General features: G+C 33.4%; 1 non-coding gene across 1 annotated transcript; it reads right to left on the reverse strand.

The window, feature by feature from the left end:
* Positions 1–10,530: 10,530 nt before the first annotated feature.
* Positions 10,531–10,593, reverse strand: LOC118908841 (small nucleolar RNA SNORD108). The gene has a single exon (XR_005023385.1). It is a non-coding gene; the product is annotated as a small nucleolar RNA SNORD108 (small nucleolar RNA).
* Between the last annotated feature and the right edge of the window lie 2,685 nt (positions 10,594–13,278).

Raw genomic sequence — 13,278 nt, forward strand, 5'->3', positions numbered from 1 at the left:
TTTCTATTCAATAATTCATATATGCGTTTCAGATTGTCATGTAGAAATATATGAATATATAATCAACATGTTATTTACCTTACACATGAACACAATTTCCAAAAAGAATGCTATAATAATCAGCATTATAGTAACATTGATGAGTAAGCATTACTTAACTCCATAATCATGTCAGGATAATTCTACTTTCAAGGAATAATAACCATTAATATTTTGGTTAGAAAAACTAGAGACACATGTATATGCCTCTGGAAACATGACCAGTTGTTATTTGTTCAAAAGCACTAAGCACCAATTAAGTACGTTTCCAAATCTGAGTATTTTTCCAGTATTTGAATTATATTCGTGATGAATAAGCTATAATCATTACAATCTTTATTTTATTGATGTATATTTCAGACATTCCATTATTTATTACACTCAACCTGTAACATACTTTGTAAATTTGAGAATTGGAAAAAAGCCCCAGCCCAAGTTATACCACTTCAAAAGATTCACTCTCACATTTTGATACTGTCAAACTGTTGTTCAAAAACAAATGACTTTATGTTTTGACCAATTCTGTACAGTATCTTTCCAAGAAATTTTCACAATTTACATTAGACAGGAAACGTTGTTTCTGATCATCACAAAACATACAAATATAACTTCAGCATTAACATTTTTAAAAGCTTTCAGAAAAATAGAAAAAACTCAAACATAGGAATTCCATCATCATATACATGTATATATATGGAAACAGACTACAACAGATACAGGTTGCTTAAACACTTTATATAAAAATTAATATACATTTGAATGTAACATGAAGTGGGTTTCTAGAATGTTTAAGCTTACAATTGAAATACTATTATAATTTTCAAATAAGTAAAATGTATTATAACCTAATAAATGAGAAAAAAAATGTATTATCAGATCTATAGCCCTAAAACTAATTTTACTTGGGTAAGTGTGCATATATGATATACATGTATATGCACACACATAAATTTGCAAAGAGCAGATTTATATAGCAGAGCAAAATAAGAACTCCTTAGCTATGTTACTATCTTTTACTCTGAAGGCATCTATGATTTAAAATGGCAATTCTCATCTTGTCTTCCTCTTTCTTCCTGAAGATAAAAATACATCCCAAATACCCACTGGGATGTATTTTTTTTAAGTATATAACTCAAATTTTTTCTTATACATGAGCATCGAACAATATGAAGATACAGAAGCATTTCACGTATTCCTCTCTCCAAAAACCCACTGAACACCAAAATGTTATACAGCCTCAAGAGGCCAGTTATTAATTGCATTTATACTGCCAAAACACTTACAAAATACATTTTATATTTTACAACTAAATGGTTACGAATTTATGCTTAATAAAATTCCATACATGTAGGAAAACTTCTTTTTTAAAAAGGTGTATTTATCTGTTACTTTCAAAGTTGTCTTGAATGTTGTCATGCTGCCCAATACATAACTGTTTAATTAAAAAAGAACTGTTTTATAAAACAGATTTTCTATAATTAAAATACATAATGCCCTATTAGCAATACAACTATAAAATTTTAACTAAGATTTTTTATAATGTATAGTAACACATGACTAACCAATGGTTAAAATGTAAAATTTTAGGAAAATGCAAAAGTGAAGTTACATTCTAAGTTTCCTCCTTCCCCCTAGCAACTCAGTATCAAAATATATATAGATCAGAAATCCACAATTTCATTCTATTTCACTGCTAAGGCATTTGAACAAAACAATGGAACCATGAAGTTGTTACAACAAATTATTTACAAAATTATACTTTGTGAGACTCTATACATCTAGAAAGACTAGATGTTAAAAATTTTTAACTTGTATCTATTATTTACAAAGTTGTCTTGAATATTGTCATGCAACCAAGGGAACACATACAGAACTATGTATGGTTCCAAGAGGTAGTATAACATCTCTAACAAAGTCATATATATTTCCAATGAAAAAAAAAGAAAACATATAGGTGAAGAGATGAATAGGTGCAGCACAGATAACTTTTTTGGCAATTAAAATACTCTGTATGATTTCATAATAATGTACATTATATATTTATCCAAACCCAATGAATAGACAACACCAAGAATTAACCCCAACATGAACTACAGACTTTGGGTGTTTGTTATGTCAATGTAGGTTCATCAGTTATACAGATGTACCACTCTGGTGGGTGAGATATTGATCATGGGGGTGATTATGAGTTGGGTTGATAATGGGGAGATTAAGAATGTGTTGGGGCAGAAGAAATATGGGAAATATCTGTACCTTCCCCTCAATTAAACTGTGAATCTAAAACAGCTCTAAAAAAATAAAGTCTTAGCAAAAAATATACAAAACAAATATACCAGGAAGCCTGGTACATCCAGAAACAAGAAATGAATTTACATGCTTTATACAGTAACAAAACTATTTTTCTATGTAAGAATGGGGTATATGCACATTCTTGTCAATTTTTCCTCTTAACAACCAAATGAATATATGATAAATTTTACAAAACTCTAAGAGCCTATCAATGATCAATTTCATTGCTATGCTAATTTTAAAAGAATAGAACTAACACATTTATAATGAAATATTTACAAAATTATACTTTGTGAGACTCTCAATACATCTAGAAATACTAGATGTTTTAAAAGTAAAAATTTCATTTGCCTGTTATTTACAAAGTTGTTTTGGTTATTGTGATGTAACAGCATAAAATTTAGATATTTTATCATAAACCTCAGTATATCTGGGAAAATAAATACATGATGTACATATCCCTTGACATAGGTATTTTTTATATAAAATGGACAATTTAATTACAATCTAATTTTCCTTCTAAATCTAAATGTGATGTAAAAAAATTAAAGCCACTCTAACTCCTAACATTATCCTATATATATATATATATATATATATATATACAAATAACAAAAATAATAGCTCCAAAAGGCTTTTAACTCAATTTTCAAGTAATTTCTTCTTAGTAATACTAGTAATCCAATAAAGGCTCCACTAAGGTGAACTAACATCAAAAGAAAACTGTTTCTGTCCCCTATCATTCTGTTTATCACCTATGTATTTACAGTCAAATGTTATAAAGCAACAATTATAAATGCAATAGCCACCCCATATAGAATTCTTATGATTACAACATACGCATGTCCACAACCTCTATAAACCAATGAGTAGATATATAAAGCAAAAGAATCATACATTATAGATATGAGATCAGGAAAACATCCACCACCTGGTCCGTATTTTACAAAACACTGAACATACAGAGGAGAAAGCTGATTATTACACTGGTAAAGCAAGTTGCTGACATTTAAAAGTATATGTATATAAGCAACATCTCTACACTAGAAAGAGCAAGTGTTTTAAAGGTAACTGTAGTAGCCCAAAAAATCTCTCAATAATACAGAGGGCACTATTTCATTTCTACAAGTTAAAAAAAAAGAGGTGTGCTATAATTTTAGGTGAAATAAATTAAAAAAATATAACATTTCTGTACATCTACAAAGTTACATTATATAAAAACAAAGATCTAATCACATATACACAACTAATCACCACCACCACCGCCATTCATACCATGTGAAAACACACAGGGGTCATGTAACACTTCCACTGGTAGTAGACGATCTTTCACCATAGTTCAACATTAACATATTTACTGTGTATGTTGGGGGGGTGTATATAGAGAGGAAGTTTCTACATAAACACAATGTTAAGATAACAAGAAGCTTGTCTATTATACACATAGCAGTGAAATATTTCCCTGCTTTGTTCCCTGTATTTAATGTCCAAAAATTACATTGGAATAAGAAAAAATGACAAATTTACATGTTTTATGATCAACAATGATTTCTACACTAAGAAAGAATACCTAGTTTAAGAACACAAAAAGGAACAAAAAAAATACCCGTCATTATCAACCCTAACTCATGGAGATTGAACTCTATTATGCCTATGATCAGTGATTCTACCTTCAACATTTCAAGAAAGTATATTTCCAGAACTATTAATGGAAACTACATAATCAAAAAATGTTTTATAAAGTGACATTTATCTTCTATATGTAAAACCAATTAATAGTTTAATCCCCATCAACCAAACACATCCCTAATGGACATGTTATAGCAATTCAATTGGCCAAAGTGTTTTCACATTTGTCTATCAGTTTGGAATTCACAAAATTCATGCCTATCAGTAAATTCTATGGAGATGTTATCAAGTAAACTAACATTCATCCACCAGATATCCAGCAGCCTTACAATATCCTTCAGCAACTGAAGTTCATAAACTAAAACTTGTTGTATCAGCCACCTTCAAACAATCCACAGAAAATAGACTAAAGCCAAGTGATTAATTGGCCAATAAAGTTTATACTCTATGACTTTTAACAAACACTTGTTTTATACACACAAGTACACATATGTGCATGTATATGTACACACACATATATAAGCATCCCTGTAAATCAAGACATAAAAGTTTAAAGCAAAACCTATTATATATTCTGTTATACACAACCATCTAATAAAACATCCCTTCAACTGTCTGATTACTCACACAGACAATCTGACATTAAGGTGTTCAGTTTACAACAACATGCAGATATAGTAGTTCCTATGCATTTAAAAAAACATCTATTCATACACATAATGCAAAAACATTTCTTTTATTAGCCAACAATTTAATGATCTCATGTTTGATATACCACTGCAAACATTCCCCATAAAAACATATAAATTGTCTATTTAGAAATAAGTATTTAAAAACATGAACAATTATTATTAAAAGTCAAACTCCACTAGCAAATGAAAACTCTCCTAACCTATGCTATTATACCACATGTACATATTTCTCTTCACTATACAAATAACTGTGTTCTGTTTGTATAGAAGAATCTTGTCATAAAACAATGACACATTATACTAGATACTATACATTATATTCACCGCAACCTAAAAAGTGAACCTAATGATCCAATGAACAACCAGAGAGGCTACAACTAACATCTCTTTTTGGCAAAGAAAAATGGTTCTATTCTAGTAAGCTGTTTGATCTACAATGTCTATACATGTAGAGATTTTAAACAAAAAATATTAAACATTGTAACATTGTTTATAACAAAATGCATAACAATATCTTATGGAAATGAATTAATGTTGAGAGGGAATTTAACAATTCTACTGGCTAAAGGAAAAAAAGTCTACCTCTATTCAACATTAGAATTTTTACAAGATGTGTGAATTCTCAGCATCTGAGCATGGAGTAAAGTCTGGAGGCTGTTCAGGAACTATCTGCACATATGCATATTCACAGAACCCTCTAAAAATCTCTATTCCCTATCCCCTAAATTCAGCTCTTTTATTTGCCTAATAGAGACAAAGCAGTCTAGAAACTTGTCTCAAAAACCCACAAAATTATATTCTAACAATTGAAATGCCAAAGATGTCAGCCATCTCTATACTTAGTAAGATGGTATAACAGTACTTTTTCTATTATATACAGAGCAATAAAAGTCCACTCAAACCCTTAATATGTAAGTGTTCACAGAAGTTGGCCTCTTGTGCAATTCTATCACGAGAAGGAAATCTCATACCATAAATTTTAACATAAAAACCATTTACAGAATAGTACCTATATCCCCATAGAACAATCGTAATAACATTTTTTATGTGACAGTTATAAAAACAATCCCCATTCTCCTGGTAAAGCCAGAGCAATAATCCAATGATAACCCAATCAAATGATTTTAAATGTATTATCATTCAGAGGTATTTTAACAATTCTATTTCTAATCATGTATTAAAATATTTCTCCTATATAGTTTAGCAAACTCTTTGTTGGCAATTACATTACCCACAAAGCAATTATATTTCATTATTTCATACACAATATTCTCAAAATGCAATTAACTAATGCCATCTTTCCTGATCTATGCCTTAAACATTACCCAAGTTAATTTCTTCTCTGTTCTCCATAAGCACTCAGTGAATATAGAATCAAAAAAGCTTTTTAAAATGGCCTCTAAATTTCTTTCTAAAATCTTCCATAAGACAGTTTACCAAACATGTTCTTAGAGAATTCCATAGGAAACCAGCTATTTTTAAAAGTATGTGCAAATAACAGGTGTTTACAAATGCAGACCTCTGTGCTTGAGTATTAGATCCCAAGGATTACACAAATAAATAAAACTTACATATTGTATCTCATTGTTAATCTAACATCCTAAGAACAGACAATAAACATTCATCATTTGAGTATTTTATATTTCCATTTTAATACTATTACCCAAACACAATTTTTCTAAATATTTAAATACATTCTTAAGCTACACATGTACAGTGAAGCAGTTAATAGGATTAGATTCTGAGCTGTTGTTATAAAATGCATCAGGAAGGTAGGTGCCAAAGGACATCAAGACCTCTTTTGAGCATACACACATTCAAAAAAGCATACACGCAGGGCGCAGGGCTTTAACTGTTAAACCTTGCAGTAGCAAGCTGGTGATTCTCCATAGCAAGAAAAATACTTCCCCCACCCCAAATCCAAAGATTACCAGTGAAATGTAAATATTTAAAGGACAAATGCAGTTCAGATCAGATAAATCTTGCTTTCTGTGATTTTTGTAGTTGGTGATGTCTCTAGCAGAACTTGAGATACACTGTTTCTTTCTATCCACATATTCCTGCCAAGTTATGTCTACTTGAGATTGTCCAGTCTAGTCCAATACTACATGTTTTATCCCCTTCAAATAATTTTCACTTAAGTAGATACCCTTCACACAGTTGCATTTTTTAAAGGAATCTGGAAAGATGTTGTCCTGTTGCTTTTAGACCAGACAAATGAATAGAGTAGAAGATCCAGAGAGTAGCCCTGGCCAAAGACCCCTTAAACCAGCATGAGGTCTGGATTTCCATAGCAGTCCAAATGGAAAATTGTTTAAGATACTCCAGAAGAACTTGAAAACTACAACTTTATCAATGCAGAGGCAGTCATTCAGGCTATACTCTCTTACTCATCCATATTAATGGAAAAAAAAGGTTTGAAAATCTACCCTGAATCATCCTGGGCTGCAATCACATTGTTTCCTGCTGTACAAGTTTTGAGATTCTTATGGATCAGAGGGTGAGCAAAGGAATGTCACAAAATTTATGAATATTCGGTGGTGAACGTAGAAATATTCCAGTCTTGACAGTGGCAAAAGATGCTCTCAGTATTATCAGTTTATGTAATCTTTATCCTCTTCTCTGATTATTGCTTATTTCTAAGCAGTCTTTAAAAATGTCAACTGCAGATGTATGAAGAAACATGACAGGGTTCATCAATCTTTCCCAAAGATTGCTCTAACCTAGACAGATGCATTAAAGAATCTGAAGCCACACTAAAGGGACCAGTTAGGAGGTGAGTTAGGAGTTTATTACTACAGTTGGATGATAAAACTCTCAGTCAGAAAGGTGGTTCCGGAACAGCCTTCTAATGGAGTCTGAACAGCAGCTATCATGCAATGAATTTTCTAAGTTCCTCATTGAAATCCTTGTCCACCTTACTTAGGCTCCATTCACATCCATGAATGACAGATACGTCCTCTCCTTGTTGGCATCACCTTTGGTACATCTCTGGTAAAACTGACAGTCAGATATTTCCTATGGTGGTTTTAAAGAATGTTAATGATTGAGTTTGAGGTATTTAATAGGTTTACTTGCTAGTATCTTCTTCTTTTTATTATCCTTGTTTTTGCCATTTTACAAATAATTGCTTAGTCTTTTCTTTTACAGAATTGCAGATGTTTACATATATTAAAAGACCCACAAGAACAAGTAATCAATATTTTGCTAACCTAAATGAGATGCATTTTCATATATTTTTATGTGACCAAGTAGTCTGTCACATACTCAACATTTCCCTCTTGATTTATTTTAAGAGATCTGCATAAAGCAACAAAGCACAAAGGGCAAGTTCAAATGCACACACACATAGATCACCAGTACACAGATTTACTCTCCAGTGAGCCAGACGGAAACAGATGGGAGCATCCAATAGAGGAGACCAATCTTAAGGGGCACGGTTTCCTCTTTCCACCAGGGCTCCAACTCAAAATTTGGCATTAGCATCTAAGTTTATTCTAACTGGTGTTATAATAAGCAAGATTAGTTTAAGACAATTAGCACTGTAGTCCCTGCTCCCAGAAATGGGCACAATAAAATGCCCTTGTTTCTTGACTCAAACTCTGTTTACAAAGAATGAGAAAAATTGCGGTTAAAATGGAAGCCAAATTTTGCCTATTATCTTGTACCTTTTTCTCAGTCATGTACTGATTCACCATTTATTCTGGTAACAATATGCCAATTTAACAAAAATTATTATGTATCAAACACCTACTATATGCCAATTATTACATGAGGCCTTGGAGAGAGAACATTAATAATGACACAAACACTTCTGGTGAGCCATGTTTCAATTTCACCATAAAGGAACATTATCAGAAAAGTCAGTCTATGCCTTCTGGTAATCAATTTTTACAAATTTTACCATGTTACAATCTTAGGTGAACAAAAATGTTATTCAGTAAATCAAGGCTTTTATGAAAGTTTCTTCATTGTGCCTGCAGCAATTTTTCAAGGATGGAATATTTCTATTGGTACCTTGACACCACTTAGGGCCATAATTCAGTGGAGAAAACACCAAATGTATTTAAAACTCAAAGCCATGATACCCAGCCAAGCTCACTAGAAGAGGTTACACATTTAAAGATTATGAGAAAGATAATTAGAACAATACAGTGCCCCCAATTTTCTGCCTTCCTACAAAAATAAGAAAACCAGCATCATTGCAAAAACTTACTCTCATAAAATCATAAATCATAACTTATAAAAATCCTTTGATTTATTATTTTATTCAGCCCAAGCCACAGAAGTCTTCCATTTCAAGTCTGGGTTATTTCTCCAGCTCCTCTAGCAGAGGGATTGACTCTGACTGTATCTTTAGGTCTATACTCTTTCCAAACCTGGAGCACTTCCAAACCTGGAGAGAGAGCAACTTACACAGCTAATTTTCAAAGTTTAAGTAAAAGTCAACATTCCATTATGACACTATTTCCATAGAAAAGCATCATTAGAAAATAAATCAGTACTCAATTTCAATAACCAAATTGACTAGAGTGTTTACAGCGAAGTTGTTTATCTATGTTGAACTTAGCCCAGAAAACAGTATTTCCTACACTCAACACCCAGAAATGCACTGGTATTGCCATTAAAAAGATCCAGAAATGGATGCTTAAAATAAAACAAAACATGTCTAAATGCAAAGTAATTCAAGGTAAGCATAGTTCAGTGACTAACACAGACAAAATAAATAAACATTCCCCCAAAACTGTAAGCATCAAGCAGAAATCACCATGTCTATGTGACATACTATTCATTGAGATCACATCTACTCTTAATGTTTAAAAAAAACTGATTCCTGGTAATTTTTGTTTACTGGTCATTTTTATCCAAAGTGAACTTAGTAAAATTGGGGTGGTTGATTCATTATTAGGAAAAATTATTTAAAAAGCTTGTTTCCTCAAAGGAGGCATGTAACTTATATATTGACAATTTGTTCTTTTAAGATACATGGATTCAGATCTCAAAGAAACTATAGGAATGTGTTGTCTGTCCTCTGATGCATTTGATCCCAATGGCTACTGTCATTCTTATTTTGTTCTAATATTGCAAGAAAATAATACAGTACTTTGTCTTGACTTGAATATATAACACAATATTCTTTCCAAATTTCCTGCCATTTGGTTATTTATGAACATTCTATAACATGATATTGTTATGTTATGCATATTCATATAAATTAGCATTCATATAATGGCACTTGAAAAATAAATACTTCATTCTGAATAAAACTCAGTTGTTCTCTACATGTCATTATCTGTCAACTGCTCAGACCTACACCTACTGTTCTATCGGAAACTCCGGCTCAAACTGTACATTATTCCAGGTGATGCTTATTTGTACCAAAGTATGAGAAGTTTGATTTACTCCAAGCTGCCTCATAATGTACAACTCTACCCATCCCAGTAACCACAGCAGAAAAGACACTTGATCAGCACACCTTGCTAATCACAATAATCTCAAAAGTAGACATACACTGCCTACACAATCATCAACTCAAGAAAGGACACAGAACCTAAAATGGCAAAGCTGGCTGACACCCATATGCTGAAGTTAAACACAAAGTAGTAGGTAAATGGTAGTTCTGACTCTTACCCTATCTCTACCCTTCCAATATTCAAACAGGGCAACGTTCCTATTGAAACAATTCAAACAATCCTGACACCACTCTCAATTTGTGTCTGTTCACACCTGGACAACATGGAGACATGCTACAGTCACTTTAAACTGTGCTTTTTTCCTTCTTATCTTCTTTTCATCCACCAATGTGCTCACCATCTACTGTTAACTCATTCCTTCCATTACTTTCTCACCAAACTGCTCTGATCATTAATCAGCTTGGGTGGACCTCAGATTTTCCTTGTAGGAATGAACACTGTCATTAAGTTCAAGAAACAGTGAATCTGGCTGCCCGCCGGGGCGGGGGGCGCGGGCAGCCGGGGGTAGGGCAGTGGCCGCAGGGACAGCGGAAGTTTGGGGACCTGGAGGCTTTAATACCTGAGCGGTGGGCCAAAGGCTAAGCAGCGGCCCTGGGGAAAGTGAAATGTAATACGTCAGCAAAAATCTGAGACTGACTCATCTGGCAGGAGGAATAAGTTCACATTCCAGAGTACACAGAGAATGGGGTATCCACTTGATTCAGGCCTTCACTGCGTTTTGTCTGGACCGCTGTTCTAGTCTTCCCATCCTTGACGTCTCTGAGTTATTCATCCCTGAAAACTCACCCAGGCATCTCTTCCTACTCAGTCCACAGTGCCTGGTGCAGTAGGTGCTTGATGAATGCATGGTCAGTGGATGAGAAGATGACCTCATCCATTGCGTGGGTGAACAAACGAAGGAGCCCCCTCAGCTCACTGATGAACTGTTACTACTCAGTGTCAACCCCTGGCTGATGTTTCTCCCTGGGGCTGACAGTTCATTACATGGAAGATCATATCCTTTAAGACGACATCTTACAAGTAATAGTTTCTCTTTTATAAGTAATTATGTTCTCAAGATAAAGTTATTTTTCCTTTTTGAAGGCATTTGTAGTTATTATGCCTCATGTCTCCATCTAGTGTAACAAATTGGTGTTACAGCATTTAAGATATCTGTATAAGAAAAACAGTTATGAAAAAATTTATAGAAAACTAGCTTCCTCCAGGTTCAAAAACCTCCCATGTGTCTATTTTGTACTTCACAAAGTTCAGCAAGGTTTTTCTTGCCAAAATGACTGATTTCTAAATATCTGGACAGGGTCATGCCAGTAGAAAATCATGTGAATATATATGTGAAAAGCATTTACAGTTAGTCTTTCACCACTTTTAAGTTGAAGAGTCACTGATCTGCAGTAACAAAAAAATGTTATTCATATATTTTACAGAATAATATTTTTGTGAACTATGCAAACAATGCCAGCAATTTAATATTTTTTCGTGATCAAAATATGCCTCAAGGTAAATACTATTTCATCATGATAGCCATTTTTATAAAGCTTAAAAATGAATGTAACAAAATAATATGCTGTTCAGGCCTAAGTCCTGATGTAGGTATGTATGCATCTGCCTACCTACCTCTCATCTATCGTCTGTCTAGACTATAAAGAAAAGCAAGGGGTTATGAGCATAGCAGCCTTCAGATGAGCAGTCACCTCTGCGGAGAGGCCAGGGGAATGGCTCGGAGAGGAACCTCCAGCAGCATCCACAGGATCAGAAGTATTTTCATTCTGCTTGAGTTCATGGGTTCATGAATGTTTATTTTATTGTTATGCTTCCTAACTTAGATGCACATATTTTTTGATCCAGAAATCCTACCTTTGAGACTATCTACTACAGAAACAAAGCACCAGTATATAAGGATATGCATTAATAAGGAATACAGCTTCATAAGCTGCACTCTTACCTAAGTATGATCAACATATTGGTTTTTCATAAGGGCAAATTTAATTGTTTTAAATTTATTAAATTATCGAGTAAAAAAAAAAAGAAACAGTGAATCTGATCATCAAGCCAGGCCTCACCACAAACAAAAAAAAAACAAAACTCATGCTTAAAAGCGATTTTCTTTAGGCCACCTATAAGGAAGCAGCACCTCATGAATGAAGTCATTCGGAAGGGACTGAGCCAGCTAGTACCACTGCATCCTTTTTCCCAGCAGTAACTGATCAAATGACCCTAAAGTCAACACTACACCTCAACAAACCCCAAACTCATTCCTTCCTTTTCTCTCTCAACTGTATGTTTCTTATCTAATTCACTAACTAGAAAGGGTAGCTCACCTGTTTCAATTACTCAGCATATCCCTAACCAGCTAGGATCAGAAACACTGAGAGAAACCATACAATCTGAGAAGTTACAAATATACTAAAATTTCTAGCAGGAAAACAGGAACTTGGTAAGGGAAAGAACTGAAAAGTCTTGTCTACCTTAATTTAAAAAGAATTCTTCTGAACCCTAACAACTTTTCACTATAAACTAGTCACTTGTCACAGTATCAACACCTACATCATTTACTTATTCACACATAAACACGAACACACATACCTCTTAACAAATTAAGATGATTAAAGATAAGACCCTGGCATATTCAACGGTCCATGGTGCCTTTTTTACAGGTTTTTTTTCTGAATTACCTGTTTATTACTACTCAACCCCCTCACAATTTACTATCAGAAAATAACAAGCACTTAATCACAGAATGTCATTCAGATAACCACAGATCCATTATTTATGTAAATAAAGCTAAATATTGAAGAATAATGTGGGATTAAAGATCTAATTTGAAAAATGCATGCTATTTAGCAAATCTGTTCCTTTCTCTAGGGCTCAGTATAAATACGTGCAAAACACCAGTTTCATCCCCTTGAATCACAAGAGGCAAAACTTGTATCTGTTCATCTAGTCTTGCAAAGATATAGAACATGGTAACTTACTAAGAATTAGAGTAATCCCTCTGAATATAACTTCAGCATTCTGCTAAAACTATAAATCTCATCTTAGACCAAAGCAGTACCTCAACAACAAACTAGCAATTTCTTACTCATGTGGTAATGGAGTTGCCTCACAGAGTTTGGAGACATGCTCTCAGGAAACTGACTAGTACAAGGTTGAAGTTG

Source organism: Manis pentadactyla, chromosome 18 (assembly GCF_030020395.1).
Source record: "Manis pentadactyla isolate mManPen7 chromosome 18, mManPen7.hap1, whole genome shotgun sequence".
In the NCBI taxonomy this organism is placed as follows: Eukaryota; Metazoa; Chordata; class Mammalia; order Pholidota; family Manidae; genus Manis; species Manis pentadactyla.